The 16,297-nt window shown below is 42.3% G+C and overlaps 1 protein-coding gene across 19 annotated transcripts in view; it reads right to left on the reverse strand.

Annotated features, from left to right (window-relative positions):
- The window catches only part of Hhla2 (HHLA2 member of B7 family), an 84,051-nt gene that overhangs the window by 60,235 nt on the left and 7,519 nt on the right, over window positions 1-16,297 (reverse strand). For 2 of the 19 annotated variants that reach the window (XM_087900617.1, XM_087900631.1), the window contains exons 2-3: window positions 6,577-6,728; window positions 5,509-5,545 (exon numbers count right to left, since the gene is read on the reverse strand). The exons of 16 other annotated variants lie outside the window; for them this stretch is intronic. The gene's annotated coding sequence lies outside the window, so the exon portion shown is untranslated. The remainder of the gene's footprint in view (window positions 1-5,508; window positions 5,546-6,576; window positions 6,729-16,297) is intronic. One more of the 19 variants, XM_087900618.1, reaches the window with a different exon arrangement.

The raw sequence follows: 16,297 nt of genomic DNA on the forward strand, positions 1-16,297 counted from the left end.
CTATTTTTAAGTTATTTTGTCACAGCCAAAAGAAAAGTAACCAATACAGTGAGTAAAGAAAAATGGAATAAGAAGTTATTGGTAAGGTTCCAACAGAAGGAAGATTGGGCAGGGCAGGCAAGGGACACACAGAACAGGAAGGACAAATGAGAACCCCAAGTGAGACTCAGAGCAATCCCTGTTGTCCAATTCTAATTACCTGAAATTATCAAAGCAGGTGTGTCTTAACCATATGCATGAGGCTCCATATTTAGGTAGCAACATTAAAGACAAAGAAGAAATGCCCACAGGCAGTAAGGAGAGGCATCGGTGAAGGAGGCAGAGACACTACTAAGTTGGAAGGGAGCTGAGGGAGTTTTGCACAATCCTGAGAATATTCTCCTGTTTGGCTAAGCTGAGGAGCTTTTATTTTGTGCTGAATGGTTTAGCTGTGGCACATTTCATATATGTCTTTATTTTATTCGATTCCACAAAAAACCAGTAAAAGAATAAGGCAGATGTAATTGTCTGACTATAGAATAATCTTCAGAAACATAGTTAAATATGATCTAGCACAAAATAGCAGGCAAAATATGCTATTCTTTGTATTTTTAAAGCTCACGTACTCCTATCATGATTATATCATACAGTTGTTTTTTTTAAGGATATATAATACATTTAATCTGACTCACTGACTTGGAGCAGAGACTAAAACTGTGGTATATATGGCTAAAAAATTAATTTCCATCTTTATGCTTTTATTGTGAAGATTACTTTGAAATTGTATTTTAACAATACAAACAAATTTTACTCATTTTGAAAACAAAATAGTATTACCAATAGATGAAATCATTGTTTTCAAACAAACAACATCATTTCAATTTCTATATTTAGCATTTCCAACAAGATTTTTTAGTCATATAAGCAAAGCTAATTCCCTTTCAGTGTAGCTTCTTTCTAGACTGTTGGCTGAAGGGTTTGTATTTCTTTTACAATGGAGGGCTATTAATAACAGGAAGCAGATTTAGGTGAACCAAATGGCTGAAATCAATAGTCAATTGTAGATAGGGAAACTAAACGTTAGGCTCTTAGTAATGTGGACAGTAGATTGCATCAGAATACAGTAATATAGTTGAACTGCGCTCTGTGAGCAGTAAGAGCAAAACTTATGTGCGCTTCAGGAATTCAGCAGTCCCGGGATAATAGCATCCACAAGGTGTGAAGAAGGAGCTCATGGAAGGTTTCTGGGATAGCAACACAGATTAGACAGTTGCCTTTAATTGTTTCCTCATCTCCTTAATTCAATAAACACTTGGCAAAGATACTTATTTAAAAGACACAAAGCAGTTAAACAAAAGAGGAAAAGGAAAAAATAGCAGACGAAATTTGGGGGTTCATAACAATAGATAAGAACTGACTTAGCAGGCCTAAGAAAATTAATATTTATACAGTACTAGAAAACTGTGAGTGTCAACCAATTTGTATGACGGTGTCCAGAAGACTTGGGAACTGCTTTTGGAACTCGTTAGGTGGAAGGGATATGAGGGGAAAATTAAGACAAAGCAGCCCTCTCTGAAGACAGTTTCTTGTAGTCATCCAATACAGGGAATTGGGGCACACCTCAGTTAATAGGTGCTATGAGATTGTATCTCCTAGCAATGTCAGAAGCTATGCACATTAAGACTCACCAACATGGCTGCCTACACATGAGATGAACAAGAACGACAGCAATGATCAAGTCGAACAGGGGAAGCCCAAGAAGCCGTAACCCTATACAAAGACCTACAGGCAACCAAGGAATGCCAGGGAAAAGCACAACAAGTGGTTATCCAACACAACGTGATCAGCCCTGAAAACACACATGCAAGAGTAAAGTTATGCAAATTGAGTAGTTTATGTTTTTGTATTTGGAAGTGTTTACATGCGTGCATGCGTGTGTGTGTGTGTGTGTGTGTGTGTGTGTGTGTGCATAAAAACAATTAATAAAAAAGAGACCATAAATTTGAAAAAAAGAAATGAAGAGTATATAAGAGTGTTTGAAGGGAAGAAAGTGAAGGGGGAAATGGTACATTCAGAGAAATGTACTAAGATACAATAAGATCATTTTAAAATGCTCAAAAGAAAAAAAAAGAAAGAAAGAAAAAGTAGGTGTGATGTCCTGCTGGTGATATCATCTATAGTTGGAAATAAGAAACAAAGGCATCATCATCACAGACCTTCCTAAGAAGAGTAGGCGAGTGTCCAAGCTGCCCAGAAATTTGCCTGCAGGATCTCTATGGGGAAGGGAATTGGGGTTGATATGAATGGTAGTAGCTGAATCTGTTTTATATTAGGAGAGAAACTGTAGGGGAGTTTATCTGTGTGCTCTGATCCCTTTGCTGTGCCAAGGGAAAGAGGGAAAAGCTTCCTCATTAGCTGACTGAAAGACAGTGAAATGAACAGATTGCAGCAATCAAAGATTTTTTTTTTATGGAGTCAAGCCAAGACACATTGGTGCACCCCTTTAACCCCGGGTCTGTGGAGGGAGAGGCATGTGACTCCCTGGGAGTGTGTAGACACCTTAGTCTGCATAGGGAGATCCAGAGTTCCAGGCTGATCAGTGAGGCCCTGTCTAAAGGTCGAGAAGGCTCCAGATTCTATTGCACCACACAAGAGGAAATATCTAAGCATTGCTCTCCAGGTTCTTTCATCCATCTCTGTTTGCTGAGCAATTGTGCCTGCTCTGGGAGATACCTGCAGGCTTGTTTCCTATGGAAACTGAAACATGACTATCCAAGTTGATAAGCCAGACACAGTTTAGAGCTGGACGGCGAAGAGGACTGAATACTTAATGAATGAATCCTCTGCTCTATAGAGGCCCTTGCACTGCCCTGCCCGAAGAGCCCCTGTAACAAACCTAGATGATCAGCATGGTCCGAAGTACAGGCTCTTGCAGCCTTCTATGGGCTTCTTAGATTCCCATTCTTAATATTAAGGAGACATTCAGCGGCTTCTAGGTACCAGGAGGAAAGTTGTCATAAGAAGACAGAAAATAAAACACAACAGCGTCTTCCATAAAATGCATTCTGATTAAATAAATATGTAGGTAAGAAATCAACAAATACAGCAAACTGCCTGCAATAAAACTGTCTTCTTATTCCCAGAGAGATAAGAAAATGCTGTATCCGTAGAAGAGGAGTGAAATGCCATAAAAATTAACAGACCATGTGTTTTGCGAAACAATCAGCAGTGAAGTCAATAGAAACAAAAGATAAAGTAGAAGAGGGCTGCTTGACAGTAGAGAAGAAAGATACAGAGGCACAAAACAGGAGAAAAAGAAAACTCTGAGGCCAACTTTATAAAAGCTGGGGAAAGGGCAGAAAGAAGAGAAAGAACAGAGAGCCGAGAAAAATTACTATACAAAATTTCCAGAACATACCAGATAAGTGTCTATTACTGAAATACAAAGACATAAAACCCTTACTGAACAAACGCGGTAGATGGAAAAACTCAAGAGTCTCGGTTCTGATAGTTCAGAACATAAGGGGGAAAGAAAAACTCTACAGACTCCCAAGAAGAAAAAGATCACGGATCATAACAATTTTCAGCTTCACAACAACATGACTTTGGAGTGAAAAGAAAATTCTCTGCCATGGGGAATTCTAATGGAAGATGACCTCTAACCTAGAATTACGTCCAAATCAAAGCTTATGAGGGCGGAATGACATTTTCAGACTCACACAGCCTCCGAGAAATAACCCATCTGCCCCTTGTTAAGAAGCTGTGGGGGAAAGCGCTCCACCAAATGTCCACCAAATTGAATGTAAAAGCAATAGAGGGGTGGCATAGTAAGGAGAGTTCCTGCAGTCCAGGACTGAATGAACTCCAGGATGGATCGCCGACATCCTCAAGTGGGAGCTGGAAGCCAGCCCAGAACCGAGCGGAGTGAGTCTAGACAGACACACTGCCCGGGAATGGGACCATTTTTCAAAGACCTGAGAGAAAGCTCTGGACAGCCCACATAAGAAGCTGGTGATCTTGAAAACGGGTTAAAAATCCCCTGCTCTTTTCTCCAGAAAGCCCTCTGTACAGATTTACAGATGTATCTTCTTTGGGCAAAAAGCTCCGCTCTGACCTCTTAGAGAGGGAACACCACTGGACCGCTGGGAACTCAGAAACAAGAAATGCAGGACAGTCCTACAGACCTGTGTACAAAGTCCTACAGTTCCTTTGTAGTCGTTTTTTATTTGTTTCTTTCTTTCTTTCAAATTCAACATTGACAGTTGGGCTCAAATTCTCTAGAACTTCACTCAGGGCCTCTCTTCAATACTCTGGCTTTTTATAAACTCCCCGGACCCAGATGTCTAACCCTAGACACGACTAACTTCATCTTGCCCTAGAATCCCTTGCCTATAAGTGTCAACCACATTCTCTTCACAGAACTGAATTTTAAAATTCATTTTTAAAAATATATTGCTTTTTGAGTTTCTATAGAGAGACCTGCCTTATCATGAAAATGCCAAGAAACCGTGAAGAAACTCAAGGAAATACCGTAAATTCTAGACTAGCATTTAGAGGAGCCTATCAATGTCCAGGGAGAAGATGGGATTCAAACAGAATCAGTTGTCAGAATGGCTATCAGCCTGTTGGAAGGACAGGCCTAAGAAGAAATAATGACAGGGACAAACTCAGGGAGACTCTAAACTCTAGATCATAATCTTTGTGGAGGACTCTGAAGTTGTCTACTGCCTTTGGGATTATATATTTACATTTTACATATAACTCCATCAGTAAATAATATGGGGGGGATAAAACCCACTCATGCAGCTGTACAAACTGGAACTCCCTGTATGACTTGTCAACAATTAAATTCTTGTTGTAGAAAAGATTGGTAAGAAGTAAAGTGCATAAACTATGAAGACTTTGATAAAACAGAAATTGACAGAAAATTGGAACCAAAATATGTTGTCTTTCAGATGTGATGCTCGTGTAACTGACCAGTTTACAATTAGATCTGAAGCTCACTGGCAGAAATAAGGCTCACAATATACTATACAATAAAATGCTTAAGCCCAGGCCATGTGACGAGTGCGTGTATTGCTTTTCGTCTGCTCCCTGAGGATGAGAGCGCTAGCTGAACAACTGCTCCTAACACACTTTCCAAGACAGTACTGTAGAAGTTACTAATACAAGTGCTTTAATGATGATTAATTCTATCAGTGTTGAAGGGCCTGCTAACTACCATAAGAGATGCTCAAAATATGTTTTCACCTGTGAATGAACAAACACATCTGCTCCTGTATGGAAATAGAATAGAAGCCCGTGACTCTGGGAGTACTTAGATTAGCATATTTCAATATTTTCCTCTAGGGATCTTCTCCTCCGAGAACACCTCGTACCTTTGAGATCAGCGAGCTGGTAGACACAGACGTTCTATGACTAGATTTTGTCATTTTTAATAGATTTAATAACTTACTGGATGTGTGTGCTACTTAGCTTTTTCTAATAAAAGGAAGGTCAGTGCAGCCGATATATTAGGGAAATACTTACCAGGCGAGAGTGTGGCGCTAGAGGAGGAAGGCTGGGCCTGTGACAAGAGACAGGGAAGACAGGTCTCACGTATGGAAGTCCAAAGGAGTTTCGATGAGACCTGTGATGTAATCTCACTCCAGATTCCTAGGCATTCTTATGACATTTTTATGTCTGGTCAAAGGCCGGCAATAGTTCAGGCTATAAAACATACTTGTAACAGCCTTCTACTCATACATGCTGATAGGCACCCTACTGAGTCCCTCTGTGAGTCCTTAGCTAACAGACCTCCAGCTGCCAGATCTCTCTCCTAGGGAAGTGTGTTGGCATGAAAGAGAATGTGGGTGGGCACATCCTTGCTCTGCAAACCCTGAGCCTGCCGAGAGGTTTGTACTATGAAACCATCCTCATCCTCAGGAACATATAAGACCCATGTGGGTCCTGAGTCCTCTCCTCAGAGCCCCTCCCCATTGTCTAGCTCTGGAGTCTAAACTCTCCTCAGAACACCTGTCATGCTGTTGTCTGTTCATCTTCCTGTCCATGGCATTAATAACTCTTTTAATAAATTACTTAGACCCCACAAGGCATCTCAGCGCCCCCTTGAATGTCTGCCCTCATTGGAGGGTTTTAAGTAGAACATTGTTTAGGAGTAGCCACCAATGAGTTACTATGGAGGGGTCAGATCTTATAGCTAAAGGTACATGTTAATACTCCTAACCATGCTCAGCGACTGTCGCGGAGCAGCCATGGAAAACTACAATGAGGCCATGGATCCAGAGGCTTAGAAGCTGGCCCTGCCAGGCATTGATACTGCCCTAGCAGAGGGTCTGAGTATTATCAAGGCTGTCATGAGGCAAGTGTGGCATGAGGTAGGCTGAGACACTCCACTTAGAAGAGAGATTGTGAGTTCTTACAGTCTCTAAAGATCCAATTCTTTCTCTCTCTCTCTCTCTCTCTCTCTCTCTCTCTCTCTCTCTCACACACACACACACACACACACACACACACACACACACACACACACACACACAGTGGTCAAGAGTACTCATTGCTCTTGCAGAGGACCTGAGTTCAGTTCCGGGTACCCACCTATAACTGCAGCTCCAGGGCATCTGAAGGTGCATACAGGTGCTGGAGGCCTTGCCACAGATGGATTCATGGACTTGGGATGGATGTGTGGAGTTCGTGCTAATAAGGGTTTGTGATCACCGGTGTTCATCCAAGCACGTAGCCCCGAGTAGCTTGAACCATTTTATACAGTTTCAATGGTTTGCTGAACAGAATAATTTTTTTGCTTCCTACGTTTCTACGTCTTACATTTCTTTTTTTAAAATGGTTATAATAATTATTAGCTTGTGTCCTGTCTCTTTCCTCTCCCACCTCTCAAATCTTCCCACACGTAACCATTACCCTTTTGACCTACATCTCTAACGTCAGAAGCGTAAGCAGTCTTGCAAGCTACAAAGGGAATTTTCTGACTGGGCACACCCACAGGCAGAACATTGTGTCCACTTTGCAGCACAAGTGGTTACAGAATCATGCAGGGTGGGAAACAGTTTTGTCTTTTGGGGTAAATATTTTTATCTATAGCTTCTGGTTGAGTCTGGGGTCTCATAAATAACTCACGAGCCAGAGCTGGATGAATCCAGTCTATGTTTTACACTGCTCTATCCTCTCTGGAGGCATACCAGGTTTTTCCATTTATTCGATAGGCAGCATAATTTAGAACCTTACTCTTCATAGCTGACACTGTCTATTCCTTGTCCTTGTGTCTAACTCCGTTAATGTCTTGGGGTATTGGCACAGCTATCAGAAATGAGGGATCAGTGGGTTTCTGTGAGTCTGCTTCACTCTCTGTTCCTACTGACTCCAGATACTAACTAGTAAATAGCATTTCTTTAAAGCTCTTATGGTTCAATCATTCTTCCCAGAACAGTTATGCAAATGTGTTATATTAAACTTTATGACTGTGGCTCACTCAGGCCAGCAGTAGGGTGAAAATCAAGGAGGACACCTAACACCCATGTTCCCAGGGTCATGCCTGGAATCATGCAGCGAACCGTCCAAGTGGGTCAGGGAATCATGAAGCTAACCGTTCAAGTGGGTCAGGGACTCCAGAAGTTTTGCCACATGGAAAGACGCTCATGCTATTCTGAACCCTTGTTTCTTGAAGAAGTCACATGGCTCCCACCACACAGGCACATGTGCATGCCAATGCATGGGCACATACATATACATACAGTTAAAAATTTAAAAATGAGTTCACACCCCTCTCCTCTATTGTTTAGGGTCTCATCTGGGTTCATCCCTGTGGGTTCTTGGACATTTTTCTAGAGCCAGGTTTCTTGCTAACTCCATAATGTCTCCCTCAATCAAGATATCTCTTTTCTTTCTCTAATATCTGTCCTTCCTCCATCTAGACCATCCCATTTCCTCAAGTTCTCCTCCCCCCACCTTCCCCCCTATCCTCTAGTTCCCCTGCTCCCAAAATTTTGTCTGATTCCAATTTCCAGGTGGGTCAATATGTGTTTTTCTTTGAGTTCACCTTATTTCACCCTGGAATCAGGCTGATGATTATCTTAAATATCACCATAGACCTTCATCCAACAACAGATGGGGAACACAGGAAATGACCCACATCGGAGCACTGAACTGAACTCTCAAGATCCACTTGAACAGTGGAGGGAATGAGAGTATGAGCAAGGAATTCAAGACAATGAGAGGATCATCCACTGAGACAGTTTGCTTAAACTAATGGTAGCTCACCAACTCCAACTGTAATGGGAGTGAACAAGTATGAAAACAACCTAGCACCTCTGAAGGGGGTTGACAGCTGGGGCAGACTGAGGGGCCACTGATAATGACACTGGGATGTGTCTCTACTTGCATATACCGGCTTCATGAGATCCTATTCTCTTTTAATGTAAACCTTGCTCAACCTAGACTAGTAGGGAGGGCCTTGGACTTTCCACAGGGAGAAGTGTGTGGCACTCCCTTAGGATTGGAGGGGGAGGGAGAGGGTCTGTGGAGGGAGAGGGAGGGGACTGGGAGGAGGGGAGGGAGTGGGAATTTGAATTGGTAATTTTTTAAGTAATTAAAAAGGGGAAAAAATTAAAAATCATAATGTGCTAGTTATAAAATGGTCACATTTGCTTGACTCTATTCTTGGTAAAATAGCTGAACAGGTCAGTTTTAAGGAGCATAACATGGTACCCTGTTTTTAAAAATCAAATGTTGCTAGAGTTGAGTAAAAATTTAAAAAATAAATACCTGCTTTATTGGTTGACACTATTGCTTTTTTGAGGCTCGCTTCATAAGGCACTGTGAGTAAGAAATAAGAAGGAATCTGGGCTTTAAGAAACCCAGTAGAGAGAATGTACTGAGAAAAAGCCTAGTGTCTTAATTTGGGTTACTGTCACTATGCTGGAACACTATGACCAAATCTACTTGGGAAGGAAAGGGTTTATTCGGCTTATACTTTCGTACCACTTTTCTTTATTGAAGGAAGTCAGGATAGGAACTCAAACAGGGCAATAACCAGGAGACAGAAGCTGATGCAGAGGTCATGGAGGTGTGCTGCTTATTGGCTTGCTCCTCATGGCTTGCTCAATCTGCTTTTTTTTCCCCTATTTTTCCCATTTTTCAAGACAGGGTTTCTCTGTTGCTTTGGAGTAAGTCCTGGAACTAGCTCTTGTAGACCAGGGTGACCTCACACTCACAGGAATCCGCCTGCCTCTGCCTCCCGAGTGCTGGGATTAAAAGCATGCACCACCACCACCACCAGGCTTCAACCTGTTTTCCTATAGAATCCAGGACCACCACCCCAAGAATGGCACCACTCACAATGTGCTGCACCCTCCCCCATCAGTCACTAAATAAGAAAATGCCCTACAACCAGATCTTATGGAGGTGGTTATTTTTGGTTTATTATTTTGCATTGTTGTTGTTGTTGTTGTGGTTGAGGCTCCCACCTCTCTGATTACTCTAGCTTGTATCAAGCTGAAATAAAACTAGCCAGTACACTTATGGTACCACAGGCAGACAGTCAGTGGCCAGTAGACTTTAAAGCCTTTATGCATGGCACTTTGTGTCTGCAACCAAGAGCTGTTTTCTCAAGAGAAGATAAGAAAATGTCTACAAGATGGAAAAGGTAAGCCAAGAGGACCAGTGCTGACAAGGACGAAAAGGAGTCTAAATTCCAGAGGCCTTGAGACAGATGACGGTTCAAGCTGACCTGAGGCCACTGGAAGAGTAAGGATCGACACAGTTTGCTTATTTCTTAAAATGTATGCATTTACACATGCAGTGCATATGTGGGTGGGTAATAAATGGCAGCATGAATAAAATGTTGCTATTGTTCTGCGTATAATAGGATTATGGTGTGATTTTGCCTGCTTCCTCATTTTTCTTGCCTCCTTGCCTTTTCTTGTTTGCAATTTCTGATTTTCTTCAATAAGCACAAATCGACATAATATAAAGGAAAAGATATTGTAGGGAGGAAGAGAAATGATGTAGGTAATTGCTTGTTTCCAGGAATTCGAGTAAACATTAGCTAAGTAAAGTGTTTGTTTTCAACACAGCTTCCAACGTAATTGGCCAATTATAAAGGATTTTCTGGAGTGGGCCAATCCATCCTGCAACCCTTGAACCTGTTTTGTGGTTAATTTATCTTGGTGGGCATGTTTAGGAGGCTTTAGACAAAGCGGAAGGTTCAGCTAGGATCTTTTCCACGGTCATGATAAGGCCATCTAGATCCTCCCTCCAATGCCCTTTGACCAGAATCATTTCTTCTTTATCATGAGGGTGAAGGAAAAATGTTGTTTGATAAAGGCTGCGTTCAAGATTGGGTATAATACAACTTTATAATTTCATCATCGTCATTATTTTTAATTGTTACTATGTGTGTACATGTACATATGTGTAAGTGGCCACACACATGCTGCAGCATGCTCATGGAGGGGAGAGAAGAACTTTCTCTCCTTCTATCATGGGTTCCTGGAATATGGGAATCAAACTCAGGTCATCGCTCTTGAACAGCAATCAATGTTAACTAAACCATCTCTCCAGTCCAAAGTTTCTGATTTCTTCTAGAAGCAATCTTCCAGCATCCTAAGGTGTTTCTCTTACAGAATTGTAAAGGCAAACGTCTTAACTTGCATGAAATAACAAAGTGCCTTTCCAATGGCTGGGATATCAAGCTATCCACTCCCCCACTGAATTCGCTCTTTCTCTTGTGAACTTAATTTCTAAAGTGTATAGATACAGCACAATTCAGCAATAGCCGGCATGCAGACCCCTACTCAAAGGCAACCAAAAACAGGCCTATTCATTAAACTAATATCTCACTAAATGGATGAAACAGACATTCTGTTTGCAGTCTGCATGTAGATTCTTGTGGAATTGATGGATTTGATCCTGTATTAGACCGCTGGAAGTGTATGGTCTACAACCAGCCACTGTCTTCCTGCAAAGAAGGGCCCCACCCCCATCCAGGCACATAGTATGGCAACAGGAAACAGGACTGGATTCAAGGTCTACTCACCCCACAAGCTCAGTGGACTGAGCATGGTTTTCATCCCAAAGCAGTTGTTCAGGGAAACTGTGGCTTGTCTGTTTTGAAAACCCTGCCTTAGTCAAAGGAGAAGACTTTGCCAACTTCATGTCTCTACATTCAGATTTGTTGAAGGCTTAGTAGACCAAAGTTTTCTAGCTTTTAGATTTCCTAGATGTAGCAAACTTTAAAAAAAAAAAGTTTGTGGGGATTGACAAAAGATTTTTAAATTTTAGTTGAAAAACAATATAAGATTTAAACTATATAAATTACTAAGCACAGAAAGTGTAAAAAAAATCATGTTTTTCCTTTCAGGAAGTAAATACTCACATGCTAACTTTGATCAAACTGAATCAGAGTCCTGGGGCATGGGTGGCCTGACTGAGCTGTCAGTGCTAGCCGTGGCAGGCCCCTCTCTGGCTCTCTCTGCAGGTACACTGGCTCAGTGTAGCGTCTCCCATCCACCCAGCTGCTTCTGCTTTCCTTAACCTGGCTGATGTCAGCCGTTTCTCGGGTGTCTGACTAGAGAGTCAGGGAAGCATTCAGAACTGTTACTATTTCCATAAATTATACGAAAACAAAGTACAGATGGCCAAGTGTCAGCAGGCGCAGCACTTACCATGCCTGCTACTGTGAACTTCATGAGAAGGACATTCTTACCTGCATCGTCTGCCTCCAAGGCACCTGACACAGTTCAGGGCTATTTAGTATGTAAGTATCTGTACAATAATGCTAACTACCATTCCCAGGACAATGTTTGCTGTGGGCTTTGAAGCAGAAGAAAGTGTTCTCTTCTTTTGAATAATAAAGATCATACAAATTATTTCTGCCCTGGTCCTCTTCCCACACCCTCAGGTAAATCACAGATACTATATTGACTTCCTTTCTTTGTTTACTCTTTCACCTCTTTTTGTCCTTCTTATTGTTTTATCCTTTATTTGAAGTAGTTCAGAGTTGCTCCAAATCCTTTCCTCCAAAAGATGTGCTGTGTAAATAAATAAATATGAGCCTAATAATGTAATAGCTCACCTGTTCCGGAAATAAAATGCTGACATTTCAAATGCACCTTGTTGTAAAGGTTAGATGATTAAACGTATTCCTTTTCTGCTGCCTCAGATTATTCAAATAAACATCAACCCCTTGCAAACCACACAAACAGATCGGGCTTCTGAGAGCAGGTAGCTCTGAGGAACACATAGATATTTGAAATCAGGAGAAAGGAAAACACAGGTACGGCATTCCCGTTTGAAAACAAACAACGTTAAGAAAAGCACCAAGTCTATTTATGCATATTACCTGCCCTTTCAAAATACCAAGAAATCCAGCTGCCAACCAAGTTATTTTTTAGAAATGTTGGCAAAGCACATGATTGTTGCATCCTGAACCTGTGCAGATCTGCTGCTAGCCTTCTCAAAGCTGCGGGCTGGCTCTCTCAAGCTTTCTAATAACACTTAAAACTAGACCAAATCTCAATTAAGCTTCAAATTCCACATTCTTTTCTAACAAAGAAGACTTAACCCAAAACACACAGAGACTGATAATCTCTGTTTGCCTTAATTCCTCCTCTAAGACATATCACTGTGGTATCTGATATTGCTTTGTTATCTGGAGGAAAGCTCAGAGGGGAAAGTTCCCGCCATACGATAAATCATCTGAATTTTGTCTAATAGCTCATCTGTCCAAACATGCCAGAATCCCACAGCAGATACAAAACCTCTCAGCATCCTAGCCATCACCACCCTCTCACATGCATGTTAAACTAAGTGCAGCAGGAGCTAAGAGACCTGCCCAGAGCCACACAGAAAGGGAGCCACAGTCCAGGCTGGGCACCCTCCTCTGCACCTACAGTAGAGAGGACCAACTGAACGGTCCAGTGGCAAAGGAGAGGTTAATAGCTTCAAGAGAAATTAATACTGGTCCTTCAGCACGTTCTTAAGCATTCTGTGTAGCAGGGGATCATCTCTGTTACCATCTTTGAGTGTTTTCCAGTTGCCAATGCCCTTGTCTCCAAAGGCACCGAGCACAACCAATCAGTATGCACAGGGCTTTAATGAAACAGCCAGTATTGGATACTGAGCTGGAGGCTCTTCTGAGGGCAGGGAACACACCCCGGCACACACTTGATGAGCTACCTTGAATTTAATCTGATTCCACAGGGCAAGAGCGTCTGAGAAAAAGGCTTAATGTGAGCACAAAAGCACTGTTTTCAACCCATCTGGAAAAATAAAGGCACTTGCTCTTCTGAAGAGCCAAGAAGAAGCTTTGGCACTGAGCCTGGCATCTTGCTTGGTAGGCACAACAGCTCTTGTATTCAGATGAGTTGAGAAAAAAAATGATTTCAATTCGAACATCATTCTTATTAGATAGCAAGGGTACCTTGTCAGCCTTATTGGATAGCAAGGGTACCTTGTCAGTCTTATCAGATAGTGGTGGTGCCAGAGAATTGCTGCCAGGTCAGGAGCAGGGTTTGCAGAGTCGGAGCTGGCTGTGACTTTCAGCTTCACAATTTCCTAGAAGGCTGACAATACCATAATCTGTGATCTCTTACATGTGTAGTAATATGCCTGTTAACAGGGGTGACAGTTACCAGTAGCTGTTTTAAGCCTTATGATTCTTACACTGTCCACCTACTGCCCTGTGTCCCCCACCATCATGGACTCAGTCTCTGGAACTATAAACCAAAATATATTCTGTAAATTCCTTTGGGGCATGGTGTTCTATCACAGCAACAGAAAAAAAAACCCAAAAACAAAACACCCTAAGGTATAACATAGAGCAAGATCCAAAACAGGAGAAGTCAGCCTTGCTCTTTGACAACCTGCTCTACTGCTCCACCAGGAAGGAATCCACTCCCACCAGACTTAGCCAGCTCCATAAAAGCGACATAACCCAATCACCTTCCATTGCTCGGAAGGCCCCTTCACCTTTCAAGGCCCCTGCACTAGGGGGGCAGGGAGATCAAACTTCTAGAATGTGTAAAATGTCAAGAAGGGAAGCCTCAAGACATGAGATTGAAGGCCCTTTTGTTTCTTAGAGGACAACATAGGACCATGGATGTGCATTAGTCCAGGTTACAAACATAGAATCATGGGAACACAGAATTCGGCTGAAGGTGGTTGATGACTTCTCCTGGCCTCTTTCACTTCTTTCCTCCTTTAACTCTTCTCTCTGCATTGGATATTTTAAAGGTATAATTGCTAGTACTGGTGGCATTGCCAACTTGTTAGTATTATGGGCACAAAGATAAAACCCAACCTGTGCTCTCCCAGAGAAATCCATCAGAAGCAAGGTGTACACTTCACCAAAGTGTATCTAGACTTCGGCTGGGGACAGCGGCACTCAGAAGAGTGAGTCTTGTTAAACAACCACCTTCTCTCCCTGTCTCAGAAATAATGGAATTATGTAATACAAATTAAGCGGGGTTTGAAGAAAACCCAGCGTAACCACCAGAAGAGCCATGATGAGAAGGGAACCCCTAAGCACTCAGCCTCAACCCACACCAATAAATAAAAACACTGTTAAATGTCTCAGAGCTTAATTTCTATGTGCAGTCAGGCTTGACCCTGCACTAAGTCAGTTGTTTTTCCTAACCACTCTGTGTCTATTCTGTACCCTACATATGAAGGTATACTACACTCAGGTGGCGTGAGGACATTGCACCCCACATATATGTGTACTTGTCGACCAACTCTCGTGCATGACTTTAATCTACCTGCCCACTTCTTCCCTTGGCCACACTGTAGCAACCAGTTCTGGGAAAGACTCTAGCCCACTGACCGCAGCCTGAGGCACTCTGCCCGAGGACAAGCCTTGACCTAGAGCAGTCAGAAGCAGGGAGAGGGAGAATCACAGCAGTTCTCTCAATTCTCCCCCAAGACATTATCCACATCCCAGAATCATGGAGAACGCTCTGTCCATGAAAATGCTGGGAAGGAATGGGTGAGTATCTCCCATCCCTCCTCCCAGCAAATGGTCCCTAATACACTGTCTCAGAAAACCCACCCTGAGCTGCACACAGTCATCGGTGGCTGGCGACTTTACCCATGGTGCCGCTCTGTTTAGCTGCTTCTGCTATTCCTGGCCTTACTCCCACTAAATTGCATGGTCCTATTTGCATCTCCACAAGACTACACATGCTAGCCTTTTTCCAGAAAAGGAGATGTATGATTCAACTCTGAGAATTCCTGGCTTCATATCATTATCTTAGACTTTGGATTTCTAGTCTTGCATCAGATTTCATTTATAGTTTCTACTCAGGCATTTGCATTACTGAAAACTCCGCACCCAACTGGCCAAAGGCACAGTACCACCTTTCTGCCATAAAATCTAGCCTCTCTGTGCCTTCTTCCTTTAGGTAAGAATATTATCTTTCTCATCTCTGGGATGTAAGGCTTATAGAAACAACCTACAGGAGACGCTGTTTGCTTTGTCTCATAGTTTCAGGGTATTTTGTCTCATTGGTTCTGTGTTTCAGAGCATCATGGTGTTAGGAAGGCGTGACAGGTGAGCTTTCCCATGACAGGCATGAACAGAGAAAAAGGGAGGTGACATGAAGAAGCCAGGCCAAGGTATGGTTTGGATCCTGGTGACCTATTTCCTCCAAGTAGGCTCTGCCTCCTCCCTTTCACAACTTCCTATTCTGTCACTGTGGGATGAAGCCATCAATGGACCAATCCATTCACTGTATCGGAGTCTTCATGAACTGACCACCTGGGACAATCTCACAGAAACTGTACACTTCACTAATAATCCCATGGGCATTCCTTATACTATATATCAATGTTAAGCATCATAGCAAGGCTCCTTTTCTCTTCAATTTTAAAACTTCAAACCTTCCACCTCTGGATGTTCTGTTGCTGTTGCCTTCCCCATTGAATAACTGTTCAAACTGTTGAAAATTGATAATCCTAAGTTCCATTTATTCATCTCATTGGATTAGCAGATTTTTCTCCATCACCTCTATAAACACACTGTAAACTTTGGTTTCCTCATAGCAGAGGCAGAGATGGGTAACACAGCGGGATCACTAAGAAGAATAAACTTTCTTTCAAGAGTGGGTCATGAATAAATGAGGAAGTAATGCAGAGAAATGATGAAAGCCTAGCAGGCTAGGCTTGGCTAAAATCTAGACTTTGACTAATAATAGTCCAGGAAGCCCTGAAAGCTGAATTGTACCACAGCCTTGCTTCGTCCTGCAGTAAGAGAATGTTTACGCCCCTAAACATATCAGTTCTTGGCTAAGGGTAACCCCTGGTCACA

Source organism: Myodes glareolus, chromosome 2 (assembly GCF_982192425.1).
Source record: "Myodes glareolus chromosome 2, mMyoGla1.1, whole genome shotgun sequence".
In the NCBI taxonomy this organism is placed as follows: domain Eukaryota; kingdom Metazoa; phylum Chordata; class Mammalia; order Rodentia; family Cricetidae; genus Myodes; species Myodes glareolus.